Here is a 17,952-nt window from a genome sequence, read left to right on the forward strand (position 1 = left end):
TAATAAAATATCTAAAGGCTTTGTAAAATAAAATAAAATCCCTGGAAAATGTGTGAGCTATCAATGATTACCGACGAGTAAAAGACTATTAGCTTTAGTGCGATATAAGTTAACTAAACAATAAGCAAATTTACCTTTGGGATTCGAGTTCGCTATATGTACTTACGCTGTGAGTATCTTTTTTTTCACTCCAAAAACTGGTAATCTAGAAACTGTGGTACAGTATAATTAAACTTCTACACACCCACATAGACTGATTCTATAGATTTATTTTGATGATTGATACAGGAAATACCGACACACACCCACACACCATAATTATGCATGTGTACTTTTTAAATGACCCTTTTGCAGATACTATAAATTGAACTGATAGTCTTTGCTTGCTTGCTTGCTTGCTTATTTCGGGTGGTTCCCCGAACCACGACAGCTCTCCATATCCTTCTGTCCTGCATCGTCAGATGCTTCCAGTCCGGTGTCTTGCTTGAGTACATCTACATATGTAAGAGGTGGTCTACCATGGTTTCTTGTTCCATGTTTGGGTGCCCAGTTTATCAGGTTGGCGACAGGTTTACACTTGCTCCTGAAGCAGTGGCCAGCGAAGCCTGTTCTCCTTTCTCTAATCTTCTCTGAGAGCCTTGGGAGGTCTCCATACAACTCTTTGTTGCTTATGTGCTGCTTCCAATGGATGTTGTACACTGCCCTAAGCATACGAGTGTAACAGCCATTCAGCTCTTTAGATAGTTTGGGAGTTATGGTCCAGGCTTCACATCCGTACGTTAACACAGACTCCACTGTTGCAATGAAGACCCGCAGTTTGAAATTCTTTGGTAGAGCAGACTTCCAGATCTTACTTAGGCTGTTGCATGCTCTCCAAGCGGCTGCCTTGCGTGCTTTGACATCATGCTCTGTGCTAGCCTTTCATGCTCCGAGATATTTAAAATCTTTCACCTCATGTAGCTTTGTACCATTATTTGTGGTACAAAGTCTTTAATTGTATAATAACGGTAACATGGTAAATTCTCCCTCGTAGTTAAAAGGAAGGAATAGAGGAAGGAAGGAAGGAACAATGAAGGAAGGACGGAACAATGAAAGAAGGAAGGAAGGAACAATGAAAGAAGGAAGGAAGGAAGGAAGGGGGAGGGAGGGAGGGAGGAAAGAGGGGGGAGGACGAGGAAGGAAGGAAGGAAGGAAGAAAAGAGATGGAGAGAAAACGTGTTATCTCCACCCCGTTCTGAACCACCGACCCCTCGGGTGCGGAGAACAAGACCGGGATAGCAAGCCACGAGTGTGAACATTACCCAGCTAGTGCTTGGTATCTCCATCGCTTTAAAAGGTAGTATTTTGTAGTGTGCTGTACCGTTAGGATTATTTAAGGCTTCAATGAAGCAACCAATCACAAGAGTACTAATAACAGTGACCAATCACAAGAGTACTGTTCAAAGGTATTTTACTTTATAAGCATAACTTTCCCTTCAGTAGTAATAAGGCCTTCCAGGACGTTTACTTCCGGGTCACAAGGTCAAAGGTCAACCAAGTCAAAGGTCACTTCCGGGTCATGGGTCATGAAGTCAACCGGAGGTGGTCAAAAGGTCAACCGGAAGTGGTCAAAGGTCAACCGGAAGTACCGCCATTTTGAAAGGTCAACCGGAAGTGCCGCCATTTTGAAAAGGTCAACCTGAAATACCGCCATTTTGAAAAATGTCTAAATCAAAATTTCGAAAAAAAAAATTTCAAAAAAAAATTTCGAAAAAAAAATTTCAAAAAAATTTTTAAAAAAAAAAAATCATGAGGACGCGGCTAATTGCCACAGATGAATATGAATGAGCGAATATAAATAAAATACCGCCATTTTGAACCGAGAAGTTGATTTTTTTACCAGCGTTCATATTTAGGGACGTATTTAGGGATGTTAATATTTAGGGACGGTGATATGAGTCAATGAGCATTGAAATGAGCATTGAAATGAGCGAATGAGCATTGAAATGAGCGAATGAGCATTGAAATGAGCAAATGAGCATTGAAATGAGCAAATGAGCAGGAAAATGAGCAAATGAGCGGGACAATGAGCAAATGAGCATGGAAATGAGCAAATGAGCATCGAAATGAGCAGGAAAATGAGCAAATGAGCATGGAAATGAGCAAATGAGCGACGAAATGAGTCAATGAAGAGTGAAATGCGTCAATGAGCATGTCATTGAGCGGGAAAATGAGCAAATGAGCATGGAAATGAGCAAATGAGCATCGAAATGAGCAGGAAAATCGACGCTGTTTACGACGCAATTTACGCATTTTGACGCAATCTACAACGCTTTGACGCATTTTGATGCGCGATCGACGCAATTTACGACGCAATTTACGCATTTTGACGCAATCTACAACGCTTTGACGCATTTCGTCGCGTAATCGACGCAATTAGTAACGCTTTGACGCAATTTACGACGCAGTGATGCATTTTTGACGCGATTCGTTACGCTTTGACGCATTTCATGACGCATTTTGACGCGATTCGTTACGCTTTGACGCATTTTGTTACGCAATTGATGCATTTTGACGCATTTGTACATTTTGTTGTATATTTGGTAGTGATGGAAAGGGAGAGGAGAACCGGTTCTAACCGGTTTTATCCGGTTCTATGTATAGCATTGCCCCGCTCATTGACTCATTTCCCTGATCATTTACTCATTTACACGCTCATTGACTCAATGACATGCTCATTTGCTCATTTCGCCGCTCATTTACTCGTTTACACGCTCATTTGCTCATTTCCATGCTCATTTGCTCATTTCCCCGCTCATTTGCTCATTTCAATGCTTATTTGCTCATTTCAATGCTCATACCCCGCTCATTTAGACGCTCATTTACTCAATGACATGCTCATTGACGCATTTCACTCCTCATTGACTCATTTCGTCGCTCATTTGCTCATTTCCATGCTCATTTGCTCATTTCCCTGCTCATTTCGATGCTCATTTGCTCATTTCCATGCTCATTTTCCCGCTCATTTTCCCGCTCATTTGCTCATTTCAATGCTCATTTGCTCATTTCAATGCTCATTCGCTCATTTCAATGCTCATTCGCTCATTTCAATGCTCATTGACTCATATCACCGTCCCTAAATATTAACATCCCTAAATACGTCCCTAAATATGAACGCTGGTAAAAAAATCAACTTTTAAAAAGTTCATTTCAAAATGGCGGCACTTCCGGTTGACCTTTCAAAATGGCGGTACTTCCGGTTGACCTTTGACCACTTCCGGTTGACCTTTTGACCACCTCCGGTTGACTTCGTGACCCATGACCCGGAAGTGACCTTTGACCTTTGACTTGGTTGACCTTTGACCTTGTGACCCGGAAGTTAACGTCCTGGAAGGCCTTATTACTACTGAAGGGAAAGTTATGCTTATAAAGTAAAATACCTTTGAACAGTACTCTTGTGATTGGTCACTGTTACCTTAACTACTGAGCCATATTTTGTAACACGGACTACGATTATAAACGTCATATTTATATATGTCCAAAGGAAGATTTTGCGCCTTAAAAGAACCATTCATTATTATACCGATATATTTGGTACCAATGTATAGCTATGGGTCTCCTCTATCCAGTGATTCCAAAATAAGTACAAACATTCCCCATATAATGTCGCTATATCGTCGTAATGTGAGAGTCCCCATGCAAATTTGGGAAATTCTGGCAAAATTGATTTTCGGCTAAAAATGCAATTTTCACCAAATTTTCAAAATCAATATTTCAACCTAACTAACAGGAAAAGGATAGTAGCTCTTTGAATAATTTTACAAGAGCGAAATGAAAATCATTGATTTTACTGTAGAAACCAATGGGCCTCACCAACCCCCTCTATGGTCATCTTTGATGGCCGGTCCTACCACCGGGTAAGGTGCTGGGGTAAAATAAGAGAGAGAAAAAAATGAGAGAAAAGGATGGATCTACGATTAGCTTAGGTCGTGTGTGCGTAAAAAATGGTATATCATTTGACTTCAAACGATATCCAGAAGCGGGGTTATGATTTGTTAAACTTTGCTTTTTCAACAATATGGTACCTTATTTCGGTTCTACCTGTGTCTCTTTTTCGCAATAAATATCAAACAGTCATAATTGGCGGTGATTTCAAATCATCCCCAAGTCAACGAGGTTCAGGAATGTCCTCTCATTGTTAATTATTGGTTATACGCTGGCGAAGTTACGTAATAAATCGGATTAACTACCATAGCAATAGGTTCAAACAATTATAAATATATCGCGCTGCACTACAAGCAGGTTACACGCATCACCTGTGTATGCTGCATACATAGATTAAATACAATACCGGTCTTTTCAAAGATACTAATCTTGTGCGAGTGATCAGCATGATATGGTTCAAATTCTATAGACATAGGTAGAAGATTATTGTCCTCTTCAACAATAAGATTATTGATTGGTTTAAAAGGTATTTGACTGGCATCAGCAAAATGAGATACATGTAGCACCAACTTGAAGTACCTATGAATACGACCTTCATGCACATTTTACACTGTAACTCAGAATACAATTTGCCGACTTAACGGCTGGTTTGTGGTGGACGGTCACAAATATAAAAAATACATTTACATGCATAATTTGTTTCAAAAGTTTTACAGTACAGAGCAGCTGCTGTGTTTTTAGTTTTGGTACTTTTATCGGTCAAGAATATGCAAATTTGTGTAAATTAGGACGTTTTTCTAACAATGAACACTATATATTTCCTCAGAAAAAGTACATTTTCAGAAAAATTAGCCTTTTAGCTACAATATAAGACCAAAATCACATACTTGACATGATTTTTAAATATTGACAATTTGGGCGAGCTTGCTTGGAATTGAACAGGTATTGAAAAACTCTCAACATACAGTAATGTCTTCAATAAAATTGTCCTTTTTGCCATCTTACATAATTCTAAAAATGTATCGTATTTCATGTTGTGTGGAATGTTTGATGCTATACTATAATACATGGGCTAAAACATTAATAAGCCGAGATCATTTGGCTAAGCTAGCGTAAGATTACTGTTGTCAGAAACCCACCTGCCTTTGTTATTCATTAATACATTTTTTTAATGGAACATTGTACCCGAGTAAAATAAAATGATAATGTGGTATAAGAATAAGAGATCTACTATGTGACTTGCAGCTTACAATGTGAAATGAATGAAATGAATTATTACGAAAAGAGGTCACGGCCAAACATGTCCAAACCATATACTTTTTGAGTTTAGTTTTCGAATTATAAGAATTTCATGAAAATACCTAATTTTCAATCCGTTCTACGGATTCAAATATCAATCAATGATCTGTACTTGGAGTGCCAAGCGTGAGACGTCATTTGTCGTTGCGAGGGGCTGGCAAGAATTTTTTTTGGCGAGCTGAAAGGGGGGGCACGCAGTTTTTGGCAAGCCGAGAAGAGGGGACAAGCGATTTTGGCACACATTTATGGGGCGCCTTTTAAATAAAACGCTCTAAAAAGGCTTTAATAGGAAAACAGTACGGAAACGCTTACATATGCAAATTTTCCTGCTCGCTGCGCTCGCAACATGTATCCACACCATTTAAAGTTCGTAAATTGGGATCCCAAAAATTTGGCATGCGCAAGGGGGGGGGCAAAGAATTTTTGGCAGGCCGAGAGGGGGGCAAGCGATTTTTGGCGAGCCGTTTGAAATTCCCCCCCCACCGTACCCCTGGGGGCTCATAATAATTGCACAGCCCCTGAATAGATTAAAAATGACATGTGGTGTCATTTTCAAATTATAATAGTCCCAATTCTAGAATGGAGATGTCAATTGTCAAAATTCTAAAAAGTATGTGATATATGTTTTGTTCCCCTGCATTGACTCAGGTATTAGAATACCACCAACCCCCTCCCCTCGCCCCCCCAATTAACGTTTCCGACGGTGCAGGTCTATTTACATGATTTAGGAACACTTTATACATGTACATGACTTATGCTCACTTATTACTCGTGGGCCAAGATATCAATATATATCTGCAGTTATCAATCTAATGGTACAATCATTGTGTCCAATTAACCAATGGAACCGTACCACCACAAAACAATGGTACCGTACCTCGAAACAATGGTACCGTACATCGAAACAATGGTACCGTACATCGAAACAATGGTACCGTACATCGAAACAATGGAACAGCCTGGCGGCAAATAAATGCGACACAAAAAGATCAAATCATTACGTAATGTATTCTTTATACATGTAAATAAACGTATCAATAAATTTTACAACATACACAACAGGCATGTATTGATTGAATAATTCTCCTTCTCTGCGAGTTACCTGTGGTTTGGTTAAAGGGCAGGTCTATTGCAAAAACAAGTTTATCTCTATTCGTAGAAAATAATTATTACATTACAAGTTGACACTCGTTTCAATTTTTTTATGCGTATTTCTCCTGAAGAAAGAGAAATTGTGTGGGTAAAGTTCGGGCTCGTACGTGTTCTTCCCCCGTTTGAAGCGAAATTAATTTTCAAGGCAGCGGCTGATGACGTAAGTAAATGAAGCGGGGACAGTATCATGCTCTCATTTACTTGTGTGATCACTTTGACAAGTTTGACATTAGCAACAATTGTTGTACTATTATTTACCATAACAATGCTGCATAACAATATGCAGACTATTGTTCTCATTTGGGAAACAAAGCGTCACACAGTATTGTTACTATGCGTTTGCTTTGTAATACTAATATTTCATCCAACTGAAACTATAATAACTATAGCATTGCAATATCGCACAGGGAAATCAGATACATGAGTTTGTGGACTTAACACGGTTTATATGCTAGTCTCAGATTGATCACGCTGAAATTCTAAACTCAAATTATTTTTTTATTTTTTAGCCCAAATATGACTCATGGTATTGATATACATATGAATTGTAATATCACAATTTACTAATATATAAAAAAAGAAGCGGCTGATTTTAACCATATGTTTAAAAACCATTAAATTTGTAATACTTAATTCAGAGGTTTTTTCGGTGAACAACAACAGTATACGTTTTGTGCATTGAGAATGTTTATACCGGGTGTCCCAAAAGTAACTTAACATTGTGAATTTGCCATAACTTGCGTTGGGTTAATAGTGTTGTTACAAAAATTGCACAGTATGTAGATAATTCTTTTAGAAATGTTATGATATCAAACATGCCTATGTGGTCATGATCCTTTGGCATGAAATTAACGGATATCTACCGTACCGTAAAACCCACTTTTATAATCGCGAAATAAGTCTCGTCATTTGAGACGTGATAACACGATATAACGTGTTATCGTTTTAAAATCTGTTTTGTTTAATTTTGCTGTGTTTGTTTGATTGTTTGTTTGTTTTCAATGCGTACTCTTCATTTCCTTTTTATCTGGATTTTATATGGAAACTGTTTAAGATCTTTTCTGAGGATTCGATGAACAGTTGTACGCGGTACGTTGTTCTATATTAAAAGTCGACATACTGATCGTCTTGGGCATTTCGCCACCGCTCTTCGTATGACATCGATGTTTGTAGCCGATCTTCCTGTTCTTAAACGTCCTGCCCGAGATAGATCATGAACAGATCCAGTTGATAGGAATTTCAGCACCAGCTGCTTGATTGTATTTCGGCTGGGTGCATACATTAAAATGTTCCTTAAACTTTGCTTGAGTGAGTTTGTCCGACGTTGTCTCGGCAACGAACCATACCATCTGAATCCGTTGATCTATAGGAAATTCATCTTCACTTAAATTGTTTTAAAGTAAAGTTTAATATTGTCAATATATCCTAATTATAATCTAAAACAGCAGTCACGCTTACGCTAGGCCATGTAATCCATGAATGTTCTTACCTAAATGTAGCTTGTGCAGTGAGTGAACCAACTCTATTATTCAGGGAAGCACATCATTCATGTGCTTGAACAAAGAACATATGAACTTGCTTTTGTGGGTTTGATACACACATGTGTACAGTCGCACAGAAAGGTCAAGGGGTCATCAATAATGCTGTTTTTGGTATCAGAATAATTCTAAAAGATCAATCTATGTGAATATGTTCTCCATTTTGGTATGAAGTAGGTAATATTTGGTATGAAGTAGGTAATATTTGAGATATGACAAATTCACAATGTTAAGTTACCTTTCTCGCAAAGCAGGCACAGTCATTTTATGACGTCAACTTTTTTCTAGGTCAAATCTGTCTCGTTCGAAGGAACTCATCGCTTAAGTTGGTTTTTGCGGAATATCAATTTTAAACGTCTTATTTTCTCAAAAAAAAAGAGTAATTTTCATTGTCCTCATAAATTATTAGCTTGCCAATGATATGATGTTGTCCAAGCAATATATATGACCTTTAAGTAATATATAGAATTCATCTTTTAACGTCGTGTCAAAATGTTCCAAGTTTGAAAATAATGATGGGTCACATTTGATCCCTCTAGCTAGTACATTAGTCATGAATATCGACTGCGGTTGTAAGTGGTGTACTTTCACTTGATCCTTTTTTGCGCTTAGAGTCATGCATTAAGCCATCATACGTCTGCTTCTTTTTCGTACCGGTGGTCTCTGCACAGACCCTAGGGTCTCTGGTCTCTGGGTCAATCTCGCCATTGTATGTATTGCAAGAGAACTGCTTCAATTTCGCACCGGTGGTTTCAGAAATCGCAACTTGCGACTGAACTTGTGAGTGAATGCCTTGATGTTCCATAGAAGATTTCATTAGCTGATCATGATACCTCTTTCCTTTACTGGTGGAGGAATCCGTAATGAACATATCCATTACTATCATCAGGATTTCTTGCAGTGCGCCAAATGCAGCTAAGCCAGCGGCAACATAGGAAAGCGTTGGCATATTCGTTGCTCCAGCAACTATGCCTACTGCCACAGAAGCCACCAAACATAAAGCTGTAAATATTCGGTAACAACCTCTCACCCACTTATCCAACTTATTCCACCGTCGGAACAACTCATTGTCCTGATGCTCAGTGTCTATTTGGTCCCATTTGGTGTGTATATGCTTAGGTACAGCTAAGATTGCGTGATCATGTCCGTTTCTTCCCTTTACATGTGTCCACGGATTGTTGATTTTCTTTTCGATAGCCGTATGATCATCATCAGGTGCTTTGCATGTTTGTGCTGTTCCAGAAGACATGTAAACGTGGTCGATAGTTAGGGATGGCGGAGGTGTTTCTTGATCCATGTTCAAAATTGTCGTACTCTGTGAAGTCTATACTATATACTTCAATGCACCAGAGCAATTTTAACCATACAGTCACAACAACATTTATATTCAATGCAAGAATATAGGATATGAACAAATAATTAGGAAGTCAGTGTGAAATTTATTGACCCAGAACGTTTTATTCATGTCATAATATGGTTATGCACTTGAACTTTATCAATACAAAGCGTAAAAAACATTGTATCCACTAAAGTGACGTGCAAAACTAACCGTTATTTCTTAAAGGTTCGTGATCCACGGTTTTACCCCCGCCTCTCCTTAACTTATACAATCAGAACCTGAGACCACATCGTGAGTTTTCCTGTTTTCTGTATAATACACTCCGTATAACTTAACTCTGACTTTTAATTTTTTTTACAACTTAAACCTGGAGATCAAGATACATGACAATTACAGAAATTAAATAAAATCTACATCCGATACTTCAGAAATGTTTAAATTGAATATATAGTTGATAAGGGTCATACACTCATAGAAATTGTTCGTTGGCATTACTCAGTAAGTTTATGTAAGTCGTTGCGTCAACTTTCCGAGTAATGCCAACGCGTACAATTTTGAGTAACGCTGACTCGATATCATTATGTTGGTCGCACTCATTTGCACTTATTTTATTGAGTTGTTACAACTCAGAAAATGAAACTAGGTTAGCATAATTTTCTAGAGGTATGCTATAGTATACAAAATTTTGCACTGATTACAAAAACAAATATTTGAATACTGCTAATTGTGCAGAAAAGTAACAAAGTACCAAATTGGAATAACTCAAAACAATAAGTACCAGTAACTTAATATGAACGTGTTACATCAACTTACATGTTGAGTTACAATAACTCAACTAATTGGTTCTTTGAACCTTGTTTATTTTTCTAAGTTCCCTGAACTTGAATTCAGAAGTTGACATTACTTAAAAAGTTGACGCAACGACTTACATCAACTTTTTAAGTAATGCCAACAAAGTTGATTAGTTGACGGAACTTTTTGAGCTTTTTCAGCATTTTCTAAGTTCGGATAACTAAAATGAATTTTGTTTTGGCAACTTTTACACTATTTTTGAGTTGTCCAAACTTAGTCCTTTTGAATTGCGCCAACAAGGCGAACAAGTCATTTCTATGAGTGTATGTATGGAGGTTTTCAGCATGACTAATACATTAAGCCAAAAAAGAAACTTATAAAATTTCACAAGGTCATATCTTAAAATCCTGTGCATCAAAATGAACCAAAATTACATACAGGATTAATACTCTACTCTAAACTCATGTCAGTAACCAAGCAGTTGTGCAACTGACACAACAGCAAAATGCATTGACATTGAACAGCTTCCTGGACCACATTCACAGCCCAATAAAAGGCACCCAGCACAAGAAATCTGGGAGTAAGTGGAATAGTGTAGAACAAGACCTGTTTCTCGAAGAAAGTGCATGAAAAGCAGAAATCAGCCCCGTTCCACATTATTCCACTTACTCTTAGGAAATGGTCATCTGTGTAAGGATCTTATATGCATTCTCGCAGATTTCTTGTGCTGGGTGCCAATTATTGAACTGTGTGAAAGTAGCATATCCAATATTTTGATCGTAGACTTACTACCCCCCCCCCCCCACCTTCCCTCTGTGGCTCCGGATTAAAAAATAAATAACTAACCCCCTTTAAATAATGCCCATTATTAAAAAACGGGCTATTGTATTACAAATCTATAAAATGCGTTGAAAGCAGAATTTATTTCTGCGCATTTTGACACCTAATTTGATACGATAGCCAAGAAAACAATAAAACACCGGTCAATTTAATGTAGTGAGGTCCATATTTGAATGTTGCACTTACAACAATACAAAAACACTCAGATATCATTACACAGATTTACTTCCATTATACTGAATACAAATTAATAGAATTTACTGCAACTTTCAAATCTTGGGTTACATTGATTTAAATGTACGCTGTGATGTCAATATTTAGTCAATTGCTACAATTGAGGTGTCCAAATGTACAGAAAACGAATTCTGCTTCTAACGCATTTTACAGATTTGTAATACAATCACCCATTTTTGTATAATGGCCATTATTTAAGGGGGTAGTTTCTTTCTTTGAGATGTTTATGTATATTTTTTATAGGAAAGTATTTGTCTGGGTTTTTTTATTGTGGAAATAAAGGTGAAGTTGAGACTACGAGTATACATTAGATATTGGAAACACAGACTCTTTGCCATGGACCACCCTCCCATTCTTATACACATCATGCAGTAATGTGTTAACACGCATTTGATTATCAATGGGGGCATACTGAGGTGTTTATTTCTCCTAAACAGGTGTAAACGACAATGAACTTGTGAATAGATGGTACAAAGCGATCTCTATACACTGGGTTAATACGAAAAAAGCAGCTGGCAAAATATGTTCCTGTACAACTACCCTTTCTAAAATCTTTTAACACATTAAATATACGTGTGCTTGGTATCTTAAAAACGCGATGATGCCGAGTATTTTGAGGATTGTTTCTCAGTATCTGATATTCAGATATTTATGTAGAGACATTCCTTTAACTATTTAAGTGGTATACATATTTTGACATTAAATGGATATTAAAAACTTTGGGGGTATAAATACTTGTTATACGCATATTTTATACGTGGTTCAAATGAAGCCAATTTTGCGTAAAATTGCCGGGAAAAAGTGGAAATGTTCGTAATCACGGGCTTTTACTGGGGGAACTGGGGATAGAGTTCTGACTGAGGGAATCATCCATGCACGTGGCGGAACCACATAGGCCTAGTCACGGATTTCAGTTAGGCGCAAATTCGACGTGCGAATGGCGTAATTGACGCAAAAGTGCCGTTTGTTTAAAGAATCCTGGTATTGACTATAGTACTCGCTGCATAAATATACAGACTTGAATCTGGATCTTCTGAGGAACAATACGGTTATTAACCTCACAGGGACCAATCGCATATACAAATAAGAGATCCTGTCTGTGTTTGTGAGTCCTTATTGTTATAGTGCTTATGTACTTACGGGAATCTTCTTCGCAATAATGATATTTCGTACATGAAGATATTTGGTAAATACCACAATGTAATATTATGATAGAAAAGAGAGGATGGTGGTGCAGAATCATTATTACAAACCTTTCGACCAAACAAATGTGACAACCCCATAGGCACTAAGGTAATGAGTATAACGAATCAAAATATCGCTGTTAGATCTCTCACCCATAGCTTAATTCCCTTCAGCCCTACTGACGATTCTTACACATCCAATTTCTCACTGGGTGTACTCTGGAGCTACTCCGGATTACCCCCAGGGCTATATATATGTGATAATACATCCTTTTTTGTCCAATCAAAGTAAACATCTCAAAGTAAGTAATTACTTCCCCCCTTTAAATAATGGCCATTATTAAAAACCGGGCTATTGTATTACAAATCTGTAAAATGCGTTGGAAGCAGAGTTTATTTCTGCGCATTTTGACACCTCATTTGATGCAATACCCCAGAAAACAATAAAACACCGGTCAATTTAATGTAGTGAGATCCAGATTTGAAAGTTGCACTTACAAAAATACAAAAACACTCAGATATCATTACACAGATTTCCTTCCATTATACTGAATACAGATCAATAGAATTTACTGCAATTTTTACAATTTTGGGTTAAATTGATTTTAATGTACGCTGTATAATATTTAGACAATTGTTACAAATGAGGTGTCAAAATGTGCAGAAATAAATTCTGCTTCCAACGCGTGTTGCCCCACAACCTTTTTCAGGTTTTTCATTGATGCCACTCTAATATTAATCAGGCCCACTTTTGTCCTGTCTCTTGCCTATCACAAAGTTGATTGTTCTACCGTGATCACATTTGACTGTCAACAGTGGGCTTGTGATCGGATACACTTCTTACACTGCAAAAACAAGTGTTAATAGATTAACACTATTTGAGCAACACTTTTTAAACACGTTAAACCGTTAATATATTAACATTTATGTTAAAATATTAACAATTGTGTGTTAAAATATAAACACAAATGTTAATATTTGAACACATTAACGGTTTAACGTGTTTAAAAAGTAACACTTAATATATTAACACTTGTTTTTGGAAAGTGGTGTTAACATGTTAAAGCATTTAAAAATGAACATCCTCATTTAATCATAGTGTTAATGTGTTAATAAAAGTGTTAATATTTTAACACATAATTGTTAATATTTTAACACAAATGTTAATATTTTAACACATTAACGGTTTAACATGTTTAAAAAGTGTTGCTCAAATAGTGTTAATGTATTAACACTTGTTTTTGCAGTGCAGTTTTGTATGTAAATTGTTTCGCTAATTCTGGCATTTGTCATTATATTATGTATTATTGAAATTGTGAAATAAATGTTTCTTGATATTAATACATTTTGATTTAAGCACATTATGCATAAACTTTGCCACATTGAGGTCATAATACTTTTTTAACAGTTTAGAAAGAGGTAAATTATTTTGACATGTCACGTGGTTTATTACTGTCATTTAGCGCCTTCCAAGACCCACTGCTGGTATCAGAATTGTATACACATTTTATTTGGGTTGTTTATTTCACTATCCAGCATCAGAAAGAGCATGTGACGACATATTAACATAAAACAGCCCAAACACTATCACAGACAATCATGTACCTTTGAGTAGTGTGTTAGAGCCTAATAAAGAATTACCGATAATTTTCTGCTGTTTTTGTCAAAATGTTTCTTCCACTTTCATTTTGTACTGTAATTAATCGTAAAGATTTTGTTCTTAGGAATATGTCACATTAAGGGCTGGGGTATGAACGTTTGGACAGTATTTATTGTGGGACATCAGAGCACATCAGACATATCGAATTGCATTCTGAATACGAAGAATGTCATTCTGATATCAAATAATTTTGATTTTTTGAAATTCGCAATTTAATACACATTTTATGGCAAATCATTAAAAATTGATATTTTTGATATTTAACAGTACTTGAAGTAAACTTTATAAATCTGATGATTTATACTTAAAGTGTATGTAGGTGGGATAAAAAGCCGACGATCAATTGAAAATTTTGACCTTTCGTATTGAAGATATGGATTTTTTTTCCCAAAACACCAAAAAAATTAGGTCTTTTAGGGAAAGAAATCCATATCTTCAATATGAAAGGTCAAATTTTTCAATTGACCGTCGGCTTTTCCTCCCAGCTACATACACTTTAAGAATATGTCATTAGATTTATAAAATTTACTTCGAGGACTATTATATATCAAAAAATGTGAAAAATATCAAATTTTAATAATTTGTCATAAAATTTGTATTATATCGTGAATTTCAAAAAATGAAAATTATTTGATATCAGAAAGAAATTTTCGTATTCAATTCGATAGGTCCGATGTGCTCTCATGTCCCACAAAAAATGCTGTCGAAACGCTCAAAACGCTCATTCCAGTTCCCTTAATAGAAGAACATATTTAAAACTTCAGTCTACCCCCACAAAATCCAGTGAACGTGACTTCAAGGCATCGCCGCGTCAAAAGTAAATAAATTATATAATAACTGATATTACCAAATTACAGATCCTTAAGAGTTTTATATACGCCAAAAGCTCTACATATGAGTATATTCATATGTTTTTATGAGATTTTCAAAAATTGCTAGAAGAAAAACAAGTCATAAGAGCGTTAAATAAATTAAATATTGCAAAGATCCATAAAGTAAGGTTAAACAATTCAAAACATATGAATTTGCAAAAAGTTTTCAATGATCGAAGAAACTACCCAGCAAACACAAAAACGTTTTTAAAACGTTTAAAATAAGTTATATTTTGGGTTTTGGTTTAGGTAAAAACGTTTTAATAACATTGAAATTTCGGGTTATATAAAGGTCATGAAATTGTTTTAAAACGTTTTGTATGAAAACACACTACAACAATATTTTTAAAATGTTTTCGAAATGTCATTGTAAACTATTTTTGCACCCAGTCAACATTATGTTAAAATATTTGCACCCAGCAAACACAGAAATGTTCTTAAAATGTTTTTTACAAAACGTTTTAATAACATTTAAATGTCGGGTTTTATAAAGGTCGTGAAAACATTTTAAAAACGTTATTGTAAATATTTTGGGCAAACATTTTTATAAAATATCTTTTCAACTCCAAAATAACATTCTGTTTAGAATGATTTGTACCAAGATTTCAAAAATGTTTTTGGAATGTTATTAAAACGTTTTTATACCCCCCGACATTTAAATGTTTTCTGTAAAACATTTGTGTTTGCTGTGCAGGATAAGTTACCAACAAATGTTTTTTAATGTTATGCAAACGTTTTATACCATTAATGTACCCTTTATATAACCCGACATTTAAACGTCTTCTGACAACCTTTTATAAACTTTTTGCGAATGATGTTTTGTGTTTGCTGGGTATAGTTTGTTCGTTGTGATATTATATCGTGATTTAAAGCCATAATGTACGATTTCCATTCAATTTTGTTATTCTTTACCCAAAATATATTTTCTCCGGTATTTTCTCAGTTGTTATACAGACACAACACATTTGGCTGATTCCATTTAAGTTAAATGTTTATCATAAATATCAGATTTGGAAAAAGAATAACCAAATTTAATTAAAATAATGCATTTAAAGACAATTGATTTTCATTTTAATTTTGCCTTTTCTCTAAGCATACAAAATGGAACTGTTTCAGCAAATGAGGCGCTACAGAATGGCTGTTCCATAAACAACTGAAGAATGAACTTGATCATGCATTTGTTTGTTCAGGAGTTTGCTGATGATGAAGACAAGGACAAGAGGTTTTGGCAAACAAGCAAGCAAACCAACAGATGTACGGACTAATAGAATTGGATCATTTATCGTCAATTGTATTCAAAATAATCTGCCAATCTTTGGTGAGGTGCTTCCTTTCTACTGTTTTCATAATGGAAAGCTCTTGAATTCAAATCTTATTGACTTTTGCTAGGGTTAGGCCCTATATCATCTAGATTATTTTAATCTATTATAGCGTGTATTTTGAGTAAAAATATAATTGTTAAAATACAAAGAGATATTTGATATAATAAAAATAATAATGTTATCGAGTCACTTAAGGATGATACCAATCTAAGATCACAATTATATATAACACAGAAATAAATTTATTCATTATTATTTTCAAAGTCAAAACGTCGTAAAATTGTACTTACAGTCCGTCATTTCTGCTTCCTTTCTTCCTCCAACTCTCATATCGATGCCAATAATCCAACAGGTCAATTAAACAATAGGCTATGAAGTGAATCGTTATCACCAATCAGAAGAGACGGCCAAGTTTCATCCAGAGACAGAAAAGTACACAGTTCAAACAAATATTTAATTTTTTTCCCGCAGGAAAAATTTTCGCAGGAAACGGCTCAAAATGAAAATGCAAAAGCCAAAATTAAATTTTAATGCTTTCTGTGACAATTCAGTGAGTAAGAAAAATTCCCAGGGAGAAAAGTACAATGAATAGTAACTGATGGGGTTAACCGATAAGGTAGCACACTGACATAAGATTGACTGCGATTTTTATCGTAGGCAGCAGATTTAATAACACCTCACTTGACCGTCAAATTCGTAAGAGACAATCTCTCCATGGAAAAATATACTGTTTTAAGCCACAGAAGTTGACTCAACTCAGTTTTTTGCAATTTGTCAGAATTTATGTCACAACCTCGGTGGGACGTGCGATGTCGTCGCTGCGAAGCGTTCTAAACAATAATGACTTTAAAGCAGGCAAACCAACTACTACGCGTACAGCTCAGTCAGATAAAATCCTTATGCTATGGAGATACTCAGGGTGATCCAATCAATGTTGAATAGGTGTATTATATTCGGATATGATTTTAACATATTAAGGGATCTGGAATGAGCGTTTTGAGCGTTTCGACAGTATTTTTTGTGGGACATGAGAGCACATCAGACATACCGAATTGCATTCTGAATACGAAGAATGTCTTTCTGATATCAAATAATTTTCATTTTTGAAATTCACGATATAATACAAATTTTATGACAAATTATTAAAATTTGATATTTTTCACATTTTTGATATATAACAGTCCTCGAAGTAAATTTTATAAATCTAATGATATATTCTTAAAGTGTATGTAGCTGGGAGGAAAAAGCCGACGATCAATTGAAAATTTTGACCTTTCATATTGAAGATATGGATTTTTTCCCAAAAGACCTAATTTTTTGGTGTTTTGGGAAAAAATCCATACCTTCAATACGAAAGGTTTCAATTGACCGTCGGCTTTTCCTCCCAGCTACATACACTTTAAGTATAAATCATCAAATTTATAAAGTTTACTTCGAGTACTGTTAAATATTAAAAATATCAATTTTTAATGATTTGCCATAAAATGTGTATTAAATTGCGAATTTCAAAAAATCATTATTTGATATCAGAAGGCCATACTTCGTATTCAGAATGCAATTCGATATGTCTGATGTGCTCTAATGTCCCCAATAAATACTGTCCAAACGTTCATACCCCTTCCCTTAAATCAAACCAAAAGCATGAAAAATAAATTTTCCTCTTTATTTTTTATTTAACCAGAGAACCTCGACATGTAGCTCTTCCAGTTGAAATCTATACACCCTGTGGAAGACACGATCTCAATCTACCACACAGGGGGTGTAGATTTCAAATGGAGTCGCTCGTTCAGGTATTC

The 17,952-nt window shown here is 35.7% G+C and overlaps 1 protein-coding gene across 1 annotated transcript in view; it reads right to left on the reverse strand.

The window, feature by feature from the left end:
- LOC140141358 (neprilysin-1-like) overlaps positions 1-16,975 on the reverse strand; it is a 52,113-nt gene extending 35,138 nt beyond the window's left edge. The window contains exon 1 of the mRNA XM_072163194.1: positions 16,447-16,975. The gene's annotated coding sequence lies outside the window, so the exon portion shown is untranslated. The remainder of the gene's footprint in view (positions 1-16,446) is intronic.
- Between the last annotated feature and the right edge of the window lie 977 nt (positions 16,976-17,952).

Source organism: Amphiura filiformis, chromosome 19 (genome assembly GCF_039555335.1).
Source record: "Amphiura filiformis chromosome 19, Afil_fr2py, whole genome shotgun sequence".
In the NCBI taxonomy this organism is placed as follows: domain Eukaryota; kingdom Metazoa; phylum Echinodermata; class Ophiuroidea; order Amphilepidida; family Amphiuridae; genus Amphiura; species Amphiura filiformis.